The 15,031-nt window shown below is 40.6% G+C and overlaps 2 protein-coding genes across 11 annotated transcripts in view; one reads left to right on the forward strand and one right to left on the reverse strand.

The window, feature by feature from the left end:
- BICRA (BRD4 interacting chromatin remodeling complex associated protein) overlaps window positions 1–4,846 on the reverse strand; it is a 67,867-nt gene extending 63,021 nt beyond the window's left edge. For all 5 annotated transcript variants that reach the window (XM_072979886.2, XM_078380101.1, XM_020787249.3 and 2 more), the window contains exon 1: window positions 4,725–4,846. The gene's annotated coding sequence lies outside the window, so the exon portion shown is untranslated. The remainder of the gene's footprint in view (window positions 1–4,724) is intronic.
- A 3,204-nt stretch (window positions 4,847–8,050) lies between these two features.
- The window catches only part of ZNF541 (zinc finger protein 541), a 28,851-nt gene continuing 21,870 nt past the window's right edge, over window positions 8,051–15,031 (forward strand). For 5 of the 6 annotated variants that reach the window (XR_013538428.1, XM_020787253.3, XM_078380104.1 and 2 more), the window contains exon 1: window positions 8,164–8,867. The gene's annotated coding sequence lies outside the window, so the exon portion shown is untranslated. Of the gene's footprint in view, window positions 8,868–9,378; window positions 9,489–15,031 lie in introns of all 6 variants that reach the window. The other variant, XM_078380102.1, reaches the window with a different exon arrangement.

The following is a 15,031-nucleotide window of genomic DNA, read 5'->3' on the forward strand; positions in this document are numbered from 1 at the left end:
TTGAAACCCCTTGACAAGAACTGGCTTTGTGGAGGAAATTATAAACAAATAAATAACAAATCAAATGAGTTGATGCCACTCTGTGGACAAGAGCAAACACCTTCTGGCAAACTATCTTTTGTTATTTTACTTTCATTCCAAGAGAGCGACACTGAAAAAGGTTTTCCTCTTATCTTGTGGGGATGTAAAATTACAATGAGATGATACTCTTAAGGTTACACAACAAATGTGTATATGTGTATCAGTATATTTTTACACATATGCTTGCAATCAGGAAGCTTGCCTAAGAGACCTACATAGTCAGATGACAGTTTAACAAACCTTGTTCTTCTTTCACCCATTTGCCCTTGTGTAATTTATTACTTTTATTTTTGAAGTCCTTCCTCAACAACAGCCCTGTCCTGAAAAGTAGGGTTGCAAGTTCAGGATAATTTTTCCTGGTGGGGCTACAAATGAAATGCAGGGTTGTTCATCTGTCTGGTATGTACTGTGACAGGAAACAGAAACAGAGCTTGGAAATCTGCTGTTGAGACTAATGACTATAATGACACATGGCAGCTATCCCTAACTAAACACTGGTAGGATGATGCTCTACATTGCACAATATCACTTTTCCACTAGTCAGTTTATATGGTTTCACCTTGTCATTACTGTCATCTGTCTTAAAAAAAACAAATCTTCAATGTGTTGGAAATAAAGTATTATAGATACTTCTCACTTCCCACAATGATCGACAGCTTGCTTCTACTAAATGTTAAGCTATCTGATTTGCCCTTAAATATCTCAAAAGAGACCTGTTGGAGTCAGGTCAAATGTAACCTTATTAAAATCAAGTAACTGCTTAGGGCAGACTAATCAATCACACATTGTGATATTGTATTATCCTGCATTGTATTATTTTTGACAGCTCTGTTTAAAACCGGTGCTCAACATGGATAAAATCAGAGCACTTGCCATCATTAAGTCTTCATCTGCTCAAGCATGCACAGGTTAGACTACTTCTATAGGTTTCCCCCAAAATACCTCTCCTGAAATAAGGGACTATGTCAGAATGATATTTGTTTTAACTCTACGTTTTTACAGTTGTCTAGTAAAGGAATTCTTTTGTTGACTTTTTGCAGGATACATGGATTTAAAATTGAATTCTTATTTTTATTTCATGTGTCTGAAAATGAGCTAGTAAGAGAAACTTCATTTTTTTAAATCTGCACAAGTATTAATACTTCCTAGAAGCACAATTCAACATCTTGAACTAAATAGCTACTCACTTCTTTTGCACTACAAAATTGCATTTTCTAAGAAATAAACTGGGAAGATGTGGATTTTACAGGCTTTGCTCTGCATTCACGTGTAAAACACTAAGGGTCACTGTTTAGAAGACTTGGGCAAGCAGGACATTAGGCCGAAAGCCTATAACCTTGAGGTGGTAGTTGTCCACGACAAAACAATGTTTTTCTGGGGGGAATAATTACCCTGATAAACCATAATTTCTTTTAATTTACTGCACTGATACATACACAAACTACTAAAGCATATTTATAATGCTTGTTTCAGAAGTAAAAAAAAAAAAAGCCAAACAAACCAGATTTTAATTGTGGTCCTAAACAGAGTTTTTTCAAGGGAAGTGTTATCCTACCCATATCAGACTGAACTCTTATTCTCAGACTGGCTTCATACATAAACAGAAGCATCTCTGTTTTGTTTTGATTTTCCCCCTGGGTAAAGCTTCAGTTTGTAAGTCCACACCCAGCCTGCTCCAGTTTCTTAGCATCTGATACTGGCAAAGCTCCTTTAGTGTGTGTTGATATAAAATGTCCATAGAATCAGGATTTCCTACTCCTCTTTCTGCTGTAACCCACATGATTCCAAAAATCTGTTCCAGGGCGTTTCTTGATCATCTTTTTAGGGTGCACAAACTGCCAGAACGGGAAGGAGCAGTTACTTCTGGAGAATTAGCAAGATCCAGTTTCACTGCATCACTGGATCCTGGCAATCAGCATTTACTAATATTAAATACTGGAATTCTCTAAAGATGAAAAATTTTCCTAATATCTTTCTGTAAATAGCACACATACTAAAAAGTAATGGAATTGGATTCTAAGGGGAAGAGCAGATAGTTTTAAAAAGAGGGAGTGTGAGTCATATCATCTCTAGCATCTTGCAGCACAAACAAGCAGCATTCCAGTTTTTTTAAATTGAAGTTGAGGAAGCCCCTTCTCGTTATTTCACATATTCATAGTCTACTCTAAAGGAGACAACTGCATTTGGCACTAAAATAAGGGACATTGTGATAACTCCATCCCAACCAAAATAGCAAGAATTCCACGTTTTCATGTTTTCAATTAGTTTTACTTCTCCCTAAACATTTTCAGTTGTCAAGTATGAAGAACACATTTACTGTTTGGTGAAAGAACAAGAAATAATGAACCTCTTGCTCCCACTTGACTTAATGTAATGAATCAGCACCAATTTGGCACTTACAAAAAGAGAGACACTAAGGCAATGTCTAAGGACAATCAGAGAAAAAACATAAATTTTGTTAATAATATCAGCCACAAGGAGACCTGTGGCAGATGGGAAGTATAAAACTTAGTTTTCCCTACTATTATAGAGGGCAATCCCAAGAGCAGTTGCAGCTCCTTTTCTTAATGAACAGCAACTAGGCAATTGCTTCAGCAAATGCACATGCAAGAAAATTAATAGAACCACAGAGTTGGAAGTGGAGCCTGTAAGGCCTAACCTTCTGCTCAATGCAAGATTCCAATACTATCTTAGGATTCTGGCATGGAAAACTATATGAACCATACTTTCATAGAGATTTCTATAGCACTAGCTGCAAAATAAATTTATTCAGGATTATAGTAAAGGTAGTATCAATTGTCCATCTTTATAACCAGGTCATGTCAGTGAAACAACCAGTTGGCCAAGCGTTTAAATGACTATTCAGATACCCAGCAATAAATGGACCTAAATTATAAGCAAAATAAACCCCAAATTATATCAGTATGACTTTTCAATTCTAATTGGTCTAATTACTTTAAAAGATCTGAAATCACTGAAAAAAACACAAAAGTACCTCTTCAGATGGCATATTAAGATACCAGATACTCCAAGTAAGGGAGGTTATGTTTGGAATAAACTCAACAGTGCAAGTAATGCTTTTTAAAAAAGGCAAAAATCCCCTTTGATAGACATAATGCATTTCAATCTTGTCTCTAGTTTGTGAAGCATCCTTCATAAAAACTTAGTCTGTTCACAGAATGTTTGGATAAATATCAGTATTTTTGGTAATTATTACTGCAGGGATGTCCACAGAGCATACATGTTACCAAACTATCAGAAGTGGCTCACTCTTGGTAAGGGAGAGAGCCTTTAGAAAACTTGTGTTTCATTTATTTTGGACTTACAAAGCACACATAAAGTCACCTCTGGTATATCCTAGTATGTTTACTACTGTGTATCTGAAGCAAGCATAGGTAAGATAAACTCTAGAAGAAATTAACTAAATTGAATTACTAGACTGGTCTACAGAACAGGCCAAGTAAAGATCAAAAGTTTATATGTATTGCAAATGCATTCAAGTTTTTTTGAAATTATCAATGAAAGAAGTTAAAGGCAAAGAACAGTTTCAAAAAAAGTAGAACGTTGGCCACAAGTCACACACAGAACGAAAAGAACAACAACAAATCTGTTTTTATTTCACAGAAATATATATACCCAACAAAACATGAAAGTGACTTTCAGGAACACAAGGGCTGGTAAGATACTATTTGGCAACAAAAACTACAGTACTTGGAAAAATATATCTTGAGCTATACTACTTATCTTCGCTGCCCTGTACTGTTGTTTTCCCATGAACCAAATCAGCACAAAACAGACATGCAACGGTTTGCAAGACAAGGCCCAGAGCTCAAGTTTGAGATTTCGTAAATCGCGAGCAGAGATTTAGGTCGAGGGGAGGTTAGTAGAGGATAACCCATATCTGAAAGGTCCTGCTTGTTTTACAGAACCCAAGAATGTATCGTTTAATGGCCAAAACAAACGCTTCTGTCCTGTTCAGAAATACTGTATCTTTAAAACCAGCTGCCATAAACATTGCGTTTCCTCTTTTACTCTGACACCAAAGAAAATAATCGGTTTTTGCCTTACACCTCACCATCCAAGCGTTCAGAAAACAAGCGAAAAGACCCATCTACTGGGGGCATCCTTTGCTGATTTCGGAGATGGAATGGGGGTGGGGAAAAAGCAAAATAGACGATGCCTTTACAACCGGGGAAATCAAACCCCGACACACAAGCATCCAACCCTGCGAATGATCATCTCTCTTTCCCCCCCCCCGTTCCCCACAGCCCCCACCCCCTTCTCCTGGAGAAGAAAAACCCATTCTAGAAGCCTGTAGGGATATGCGAATGAAGCGATGGGGGTGGGGAGGAGACTCTCCCGGCGCCCCCTCTTTGGCCACAACGATTACAACGCTGTGTATCATTTTATAAAGCTACATTGTATTCTGTAGACGTGCCCTGCAGACGCAGTAATAGGAGGCTGTTTGGGGGGGAGAACTGGATTGGGGGAGCGATGGCAAGAGATCAGTGCCGCTACCCAAGGAGGGGGGGACACGGCTCCCTTTTCCCCCCCGTTTTTTTTTCGCCCTGTCACAGCCCTGAGTTGCAGGTAGAGAGAGTTAAGAGATTTAAAGAGAAATTGCTACATTGTAACAAACTCACCGTGATGTTTGAGCAGCAGTCAGCGCGGGGTCTCCGAGACATCCCCGCACGGGCTCCGGAGGCAGGACCCCAGCAGGGACAGACTCATAGAGGGTCAGCTCAGTGCCTGATTGCAAACGAGCAGGGCTTCCTATGGGGGGGGAGAAAAAAAAAACAAGAATCAAGGAAAGGGGGCGGTAAAGAAGCGTAGAAAAAAAGGGGGATGCATGGCAGCTCTTTTATGTTTCATTTCGCGAGCTTTTTTATTTATTTTTTTAAAAAATCCTCTTCCTCCACCTCTTCCATTTAATTTGCATTTGTGGTGCCCCACCCCCTCCCTCTTTCAAAATAGCCCCGCACGCGCGCACGCTCAAAAGGGAGCCGCGCACACCAAGACGCTCGGCAGAGAGAGAGAGGGCTGTCAAGCGAAGGGCGAATTAAAGGGACAGGCGCACGAAGCGGCGACCTTCGTTGATTGGCAGGTATTTCCATTCCAGCTCGGCTCTTGAGTTTTTCAAGAAGGAGGAGCAGAGCTGGGCCTTGGAAGAGGACGGAGGAAAACCTTAATGCCAAGGGAGTTTTTCAGCGCAATCATTAACTGGGGGGGGGGGTGTTTCGTGTTTTTTTTAAAAATTGAAATACAAATCATTTGGAATGAGTTTGAATTACACAGCCAACTGAGATATATTACCATAACAGCCAGAGCACACTAATCGCCTGTGATTTTGGAAGCTAAAACAGGGCCAGACCTGTTAATATCTGAATGGAAAACCATTGGGATTTATGTGTAGGAAAGAAGGATTCTTCTCTATGCAAAAGCAAGGAGAGTTGGTTGCAGGGGGCCAGATGGACTGACTCAGCTTCCTATGTTTCCACTCAACTATTCTGTGTAAAAGTGTCCTTGTGCTTGAAAAGATGTGCCTTGAAAGACCAGACCCACACAACTATTGCAGAAATCCCAGCCAGTGCTCCACTGGAAGCTGACCAACAGTCTCCTACAGGGCCTGATCAATCTTTTCCACACTTCTGGGTTACATGGCACAGAAAGCACTATTTGGGTTATTTTTCCTGAAGCTACAAGCCCTGACCCCACTGCCCAGAAAGCCCCGTGATGTCCTGGATCACTGTTCTCAGTTGCAATATAAGAAGCTATCTAGCCTATAATTAAAGTACATTTTGTTCTTTGGTTCGCTACAAATCACTGTGATTTTGCTTCCTCTGCCACTGCCTGGAGAACTCCCTTGTTTCAAAAGAACACCCCCAAACCCATTTCTTCTACCAGCCTTCCCTAAAGCATCATCACATCACCTGTTGTGCTACCACAGAGCGAGCTAATCTTATGGCTTATCTATCCACTCTTTCACCACTCCTTAACTCGCTCCATTCTGTCCACGATTGAAATGAAAACATGGGAATTATTGCAACATTTCAAATGGGATCTACAACAATGTCTATTAAATGCCACATATAACTTTTTGGGATTATATTGGGGCATAGAGAGGACCAGGTGCAACAGGAATAAGACTACAGAGAACATGCTTATAGATTATTTTACAGGACCTTTTTGTTATCACGGAGCAGGCCGTGTTGGCAAAGCTAAGCCTAAGCAGCCATAATGCAAAGGCAACGAGTCAACCACAAAGATATGGAGAATAGATTCTTATACCTATCAGCATAGTTCCACCTCCCCTAGTATATATACTATATATTGTCACTGATACATATGTCTAGAGAAGGGGGGGAAGCTCCTCAATATCCTTGCTCCTACAGTAATCATGCTATTAAGTAACTGATCATACTGGAGTGCTAATAATAACAAAGCAGTGGAAATAATAGATGCAGAAATTATTTACATATGTAACTTTTTTCATAGTCCTACCACTTTTAAGGCAATCCTTCTTTCATCCTTAACTATTAGTAATACTGCAGATTAGTTACATGCAGTTATAGTATTTGTTCATCTAGATACAGTACTTGAAACAGAGGCCGTTAACCTACAGATCATTTATAAAGCGTGTAGAAATTTGACAAGTTCTCCACATTTACGAGTTCCCATGTCTCATTAAGCAAACAAAATTACTAGTAAGGAAATATAATATATAAATTTAGTATTAATAGCAACTACTTAATACACAGTTTAGTACACACTACATGTTATTTAGATGGGTACAGAATTAAAAATTAGAAATATGAAAAGAATTATTTGTAATGCAGAAGGCTTACCTTTTGCAGAAAGTTTATAAAATCTCTCATGTGCAGTTTTGCCTTTAAAAAGTATTTTCATAAAACAATTACTTATAACTTGTGATTATGTGAAACTTGACCTGTGTATGTTTACCTTCAAGCAAGCCCTACAGTATTAAATAAGGCTTGTAAAACTATTTCTAGGATTTTTAACTAAGCAACCCAGTCTTGAGTAGGTCTGCTTGGATATAAATCCAAGCTGGTTCAATTGAGCTTATTAACTATCATGTTTATAATTGTTAGCTTGGAAGGTTTTCAAAACCATTCCGTAGTTATTAGTTTAGGTATTGAAGATAAACAAGTATGTCCAGTTACTAACCAAAATAAATAATTTCTAAGGAAAGAATGGTAATGCTTAATATAATACTTTTAAATGTGTATAATAATATTATATAACAAACACCTAGATATGATTTCAGGGTAACTACAACCTGCAGCTACAATTACAATCTGGCCAAGTGGGGGAATCATCCTGCCTTTTTGGGGAAAGACCTCCCCAGTTACAGGCAACAATAAGAAACATGAAGGTCTGATGTCGATCCATCTTGCAATAGTTTAATCAGATCATATATTTTGATAGTTTGTGCAATTTGCACATCTTTAACAAAATATATTCTTAACGTTTAGGTGGTCTGGGAGTACTTTCCCCAGACAAATTCTAAAGGGATCAACTATCAAATCCTTTTTTTTTTAATTTTATTCATTAGTGCCCAAGGCAGAACACATAATACCATTCTTTTCTTTCGCCCTTCTACTTCTCACAGTCAGCATCTTAACAAAAAGTAATCAGGAGGACAACTCTTAATTACTGTGTAGGAAGTTCTATCCAGAAAGACACACAGCAGACACACACACTAAAAGAAGCCGGGGATGTCGGAGTGCTAAGGTACCAATATCCTTTCACAGCCAGGCAGGCATCAACTTAAACGGGCCGTGTGATCAGGCAGCTGAAAGTACAGCTCAGAAAAGGGTCCTCGCCGTCCTAATTAAAAACTGGTTTTGCCGGAGAGAGAGTTCTCCTGATTGGCCAAAAGTGGAGCAGCTCAGAAAGTAATGGGGCGGGCTAAAGGCAGCACCCGACACCCTGATTAGATAGGTTAAATGTGATTGACTCTCGCTGGTAATTAATAAGGAGGGGGTAGGACTTTCTGCTATGTTTACACTTTGCGATTGGTTGGATTTGAATTATCTCTAAACTCTGTTTATATTTGGGTGGGACTGTAGAGCTGTGGAGGGGGGGTGGAAGGCTAGCTGTAAGTTGCCCTATAAAAGGCCTGAGCTACCAGCGAGTAAGTAAGAAGAGGAGTACGGTGAGAGGTACGGAGCGAGCATCGTGAAAGGCAGGGCTTTAAACGACCCGGCTCTCTCCGCCTTATCTCTCCCCGACAAAGCAGGAAATCACGTTTTGCTCTGCATTTTTAGAGCATTTCCTGTTGTGATTACACCAGCGTAGAAGCCGTCGAGAAGAAGAGGTGACTTCGAAGTCAATAGCTGAGGCTATCATGAAACAAAACCTAGTCAGATCTCCGCTTCCAAAAAGGAAAATTAGAGTCTGTTTCAGCGACTGTTTTAGTGTAGCTTTGCACTTCCCAGCAGCTTTCCAAGCCTCCTTTCTACCCAAGGAACGGTTCCAGGGAATATTCGGAGAGTGCAGAGGGAAGGGTTCATCTGGCTGGAATTCGCCCATTTTGGAGCATGGTGAAAGAAAGCCATGCACGACCATTCGTTCCCTGGAAGAGAACAAGGTCCAGCCTCCCAAGACCTTTGGAAAACCAAGCAGGGACGAAATGAAACGTGGGGCTGGGAGTGTTATTTGCATATCCGAGTTTTGTTTGCCAACTCTCCTGGTTCCCGGAGATGGGATCTGGCCTCAGTGACACACGTGCTAGTTACATCACATCCAGATGACTGCAACACCAGGTACAGGAGGAGACCCTAGCTGTGTTTAGTCTTGATGGGAATCCATCAGAGAGGAACAGGGCAACTGGCCATTGTGGCAATTGATTCATTGGCCGCTAACAGGTCTCTTTCAGGGCACTGTTTATATCACTGCTTAGGGACTAGATGATTAAAAAAAAAAGCAATAAAGCAAATTCATGCATTTCCCGTTATAATCCTAAAGCAGATTCTAAGATTTATTTATTTTTGGTTTGGGGGTTAGTTTTGCCAAAAGGAGCAGTAGCAACTCTGAGAGTCCCTTTTTAGCAGCTACATCTTTTAACTCCTTTGTTCTTACACCGTGCTTTCATTCCTTTCAGCTGTTTCATTATTGTTATTATTGTCATTATTGTTAGCCAACGTGAGCACCATTTTAGCAGAAATGTTAGATGTATTTTAAACACACAAATAGACGATTGGAAAGCTTGGTGGATGAACATCAGCTTTCAGTGGCCAAAATCCACTACAATACTTCTGTCTCCTCACCCTGCAGCTTCCTGTGCCTCCAGATAGATCTTCACCCTGGTGAAGCCTCCAGTGTGTGTAAATAAGTTATTTTTTCCTTTAGCAATGCTCCGTACATGGTACAGCTCAGTGGTGCAGGTAAGTACTACAGTAAAACCTTCCCTAACCTTTCACATCTAACTGAACTGAAGCATACTCTTACATTGGATCAGTAGGCTTCGAGACTACTGTACTGTATTGTGTTGGGTTTGACTTCTATGTTGGGCAGGAAATACAGCACATAATATGCATTCAGGCAGTTGGGTGGTAGGCAGTGACCCACTTGCCCTGAGGAGCTCAAAAGCGGCATCAAAGCTGTTTTTGATCAAGTCCAGCTGCCTGCATACACTTGTGTTTCAGATACTTCTTCTATCTTGTTTTGTTTTCCCAGTTGCCACTTAAAATGTCCTTTGCATAATCATAATCTAAGCCTAGAGGTTCCCATGGCAAATGCACAAAGGGTCTCAGAAGAGACAATGGAAAAAAGGTTCCCTTAAGTAAAAACTCTGAAAACATTACATGGGTAATAATAACCTTAAACACAAGAGGCTGTTGCGCTTTAGTTCACTGTACGGTATTTCTGAATAAATTAGCTTGAAGTCCCGCAACACAGTATGTGTTGCAAGATTCTCTTGACTTTTATCAATATACTGCAATTAGACAAGACAGCTGGTCATATTTTACAACTTAATTTGTCTGCTTACGTGATTCTGTTGGTGATCCCCTTGTTCTCCTTTTTCTCTGGTGGTTGCATTATGAAGCAGATGACTCCACATTCTTATTTTCACAAGAGAAATAGAGCTGAAGTATACTACTGGTGGTGCACTATTTCCTCTCCTTTCTCCTATGGCATGGGTTCAGTTCATCTGAATCAAGGCCTTCCGATGTGTTGGACTCCATCTTTCATTGCCCCAGCTGGCAAAGCCAGCTGAGATGGTGGGAGTTGTGGTCTCACATGTTTGGCGGATGCTGTGTTAGACCACACATCTTACCATGATAGCAACAACCTATTTTAGAACCTGTTCTGGCAGCGATTAATATTTCTTTGGAATTAACATCAGATGAAATGATTATTGGTTATATTAATTTGCTAAATTAGAGGAAGGCGTAGGAGCAGGGATATAAATCAAAAGATTTTAAAAACTGCTAGTAATTATGCTTGTAACGAATGCAAGATTCATGAAATACCTACTACTTTGTGTTTGTTGAGCATTACAATGTGATTTAAATCAGGGTTTAATGTTGGTTTATAAGACAAAAAGCTAGAACAAAAATATATTAAGTAACAGCAAATAATCTGTTAAGGACTATTATGTTTTTGTTTATATACGCCTTTGTGGACTAAACCCCACTTTATCCTGATGGACTCCCACTGATACAGCAATAAGCTTTGGACTATCTGGTCCTGGGTGAACGTGGTACCAAAAAAAAGTTGCCATGAAACTATCGGCAAATACAGTGCTTCAGGATTTCATGGCCACTGACCACAAAACTGCAAAAGGGAATAGGATTCAGCAGTCCCATTACCCAGATAGTTAATTTATTTCCACAACAAGTTTAGATAACACAAAGTAAACTAAGCCAGGCTGGAATGTGTGTAAGAAGTTTCAAAAGTAATTAGTCGGGAACGTAGTTTGTTTACCTAGACAAACCAAATATGCACAAAATAATGGTGAAGCATTGCAGATAATCAATTTTTTCATGAGACAAGGTAAGGCAAAAAGCAAGGGATGGTGCATATCTTGTGGGAAGACTAGAATTTGATGCTGAAGCCATGAAGTCTGACACGCCACTGCCTTCAGCAAAGGTCATGTTTGTAATTAATGACAGCAATTAAAAATTTCCTGGTTGCAGGCCCCGCCTCACATCTATTTCTTCTCTGTATTGATTGTTACTGGGTGGATTACAGAGGGAAATATCTCTTAATTATTTTAATTAACTATCTTGCTTGATACCTTCACTTGCAATACAATTCTATAGTCATTTACTAAAAATAACCCCATTTGAGTTCAATAGAACTGTTTATAGGACTGGAGGCTTAATCATTGCAATTACAACTTCGGTTGGGTAGGAGTGGAGACTTCAGCTTCTCCTTCCATCCCATTATCAACTCTTTTCCGATTTTCAGTACTTAAATGCTGCTGTTTTGTTATATAAGAGAAGCAATAATGGGAGGAAATAAAGTTTCCTTTCAAGTAAACAAAACTTGACACTGATACAGTACTTTTTCCTGGAATTCCCTTTCTCTTTAATTATTTCATGGAAAGCAGAAATGAAGCTTTCTCTTTCGTTTCTGACTTCCTCTGCCATTCAGGGTTTTGCCTCTAAAGTTGCTGGTAATCCAGTTACAGTGAGTTGCACTGAAATCCTGTTGAAATCTCTGGTTTAAGTGGGTTGAGATTGTTCAGTGGGACTTACCCCCTAGGTAAGAATGCAAAACATGGCAGCATAATGGGCTAATTCTGTGCTGGTTAATCTGTTGGTGCCACAGGACTGTTGCATTTACACACATCACACCTTAGTTTAATTTATCCTATTGGCATATTTTCAATTGAATTTAAGCACTACTCACTTCAGTTAGTTCAGGGCCATGATGTTCAACAGAATTGGGGAGTTTAAATATTATATTTTCCCACAGTTGGTCTTGTTAGCTCATGAACAAAGCACATCACCTCCTGACATCCACCTGATTCTTTATATCTGTGCTTAAAAGGCCTATTAAAATCCCATCTCTTCACTGTATCTTGCTTTAATCATCTTGCATTCTTATAACGTCTATTATTTGTGCTTATGGGTCTCCTGCCTAAATTTTACACCTGAGGGATGTCATTATTCCTTTTATTAATTTCTTAAATTTATATACTACCCCATTAGGGCAATGCACTATTCTGGGCCGTTTAAAACCTATATTAATGTTTATTAAAGAACAAAACACTTAATGGAGCCTCATCAGCATTTCTGATCAGGTGATAGCAACGCTCCACAACTAAGACGACGAAGAAATAATTTAGAAAAATCCCTTTGTGCTTAATATCAGGGATATTGGGGGGGCAGCCTCTCCCTGCTTGGTCTGTGAGCGGCTATTGACAATAATGCTTATATAGCACCATAATTTGGCTCAGTTTGATTATACCGTAGTTTCTTAATCCTAGTTCTGCACAGTAATAACGTTGCAGAAGGGATTAGAAGTTAGGACTACAGATGGAGGGGCAACTCATGACCTGAGGTGTGGGTCTACATGCCTGTGCAGACGTCGTTTTCTAAACCTAGGCGTTGGTGGGATATTTATTATTTTATTTATTCTATTTATACCCGGCCTATCTGGTCGATATGACCACTCTAGGCGGATATAAGCAGAAGAGCCTTGCTTCCTTTCCCCTGCTTATTTCTCCTCACAGCCTACCCCCGTTCCCCTCAAAAGCTCCCCCTTCTCCTTCCTAACACCCTCGCTTCGCGCTCGCCTCGCAAAATGGCGGCGCCTCCCGGCCTTTCCTCTCTTCCTTCCCCCCCCCTCTTTCCCGCCAAAAAAAAAAAACCCACGCGCGAGCCAAAAGAAGAAAAAGGGAAGTTGGAGGCGCAGGCGCAGAAGCGAGACTGCCGCCGCTGCTGCGGCAGCTTCGCCTCGAGCCGTTTGCAAGGGGCGGCGGCCTGGGAGGCAGGAGGTGGGAGGGGCGGAGGAGGGAGGAGCCGGCGGGGCGCGTGGGCGGTGCCGGTCGCCAAGCTGGGGGGGCGGGGCCAGCGTCTTATAAAAAGGGGAGTGGGCGGAGCCGCGGCGCGAGACGACGGGTAGAGCAGCTGGCGGCGAGGCTGCGGGTGGCTCGCTCGCTCGCGCGCTGCTTTCTCTGCCTCGCTCCCCTCTTTTTAGAAAGGGGGTGGTGGTGGCGGCTCCTCCCGTGGTGCAACCGCCCCGCCCCTATCTGTCTTAATTTCCCCCCCTTTGTTTTTTTTGGGGGGGGAGCAGCTTTCAAATTGACAAGAAAGGAAGCAGTCCATGGGCTCCCCTCTTGCCTATTTGGCCAGGGGAAAAAAAAGAAAAATAAAGACCCACCTTTAGCCCCTGGACCTTATTTTGGTCAGATCAGATCTGGCATTAACCCCCATCATCCTCTCTTTTATAGGAGTAACCAAAAGCCTCCCTCAAACTTTTTTTTTGGGGGGGGGGGAAGAAAGGCAGCCCAGCTGTGCCCACCCAGCTCGAAGGCTCTGTTCTGACCAGGTTAGGGTGGGTTGGGGGCGTGTGTAACTTAATTTCAAACTGTTCATTTCAGATCATGAGGACTGGGGCCTTGTGCAAATGGCAGTTCCTTTCCCCCCCCTCCCCCATTTAATATTTGTGTAATTGCTGGAAGAAGAATACCCACCCACTCAGAAAAGTGTTTGGGGCGATTGCAAAATTTTGACGGGGTTTTGCAATCCTAGACTTCGTATGATGTGGGTGCCCCTCGTTTGTAATGGCATCAAAATACAGAGATCAAATACATAGAGATGGTGGTCGGTTGATAAGAAAGTCATGAGGTGTTTAATGGGACTGGAACAGGTCTTTTTTTCTTTTCACCCTCCTGGCCCCAAAGTTTGAGCTCTTAAGGGATGATGGAGAAAATCTCCAGTTCTTCCCGCTGGGCTTAGTTTTCATCTGCAGAGAGAAGGGAATCTGGGCACAGTTGGAAAATTAATTTTAAAATGTTGGGGGGATTATAGAGTCAAATCTTTAAATTCCAGTCAAGCAGAGGCCCACCAGAGAACCAGATCAGGCTAGCTAAAAATCTAAAGTAGCTCAGCTTTTAAAAGTATGTGTAGATACCTGATTAATCCTGTTATTATTTGTTTAAAGGATATTTGAAGAGGGGTAAAAATACATTTCCAAGAGTGTGGCTATTCTGAGCTGTGCTTTCCATCTTGTTCTAGCTGCACAATTTGTTCCCTTGTGTCGTGGTGTGGTTTTAATAGTCACGGCATTCCTCCTGCTAATATTTTACTTAAAAGTTTTGTTTTCTTTATATCAGGATTCCAGCTGTATTGGAAATAAAATAGTTCAGAACATCTAAAAGTGATAGGTGTTCGAAGGATCTTGCAGCCAATGGTCTAGAGTAGACATGGTCTAGAGGGGCGGGGTAAAAATCCAATAAATAAATAAATAAATAAACAAACATATAATTGATCAGACACTATAAAGAATTGGGTGGTGAACCAGTTAAAATTGATTTTTGTGTTTGCTTCCAAACACTAATCTTTATAACTTAAAATAAGTGCAAAAATAAATTTTCTTAGGTTGAATACTTTAGCATTGATTTAATTTAGTAGACTTATGATAAAAGTAATATTTAGTTTAATTAGGATATGTATGCCCTTCAGTATTAGAGCAATAAATAAATTTCCCCCTTATGATCAAATAAAATTAAGTAATTGTGCTAGGTTAAATACTAAACGCAGCTGCTCTGTATCAAAGTGGGTTAAAATTCTGTTTATGCTTTTTATCCTTAGATTATGTTCTTTCCAGAGGGTACTGGACTGTAAGGTTTAGAATTGCATCTCTTCCCACTATCTCCATGAGGACATAATAAGTGCTTTATTTGCTTTATTGTTGGCAAGGAAACCTATAAACAGATACTTGGCCTTTACCAAGGTTTGGTAAAACAAGGAGT

This window comes from Pogona vitticeps, chromosome 9 (genome assembly GCF_051106095.1).
Source record: "Pogona vitticeps strain Pit_001003342236 chromosome 9, PviZW2.1, whole genome shotgun sequence".
NCBI lineage: Eukaryota > Metazoa > Chordata > Lepidosauria > Squamata > Agamidae > Pogona > Pogona vitticeps.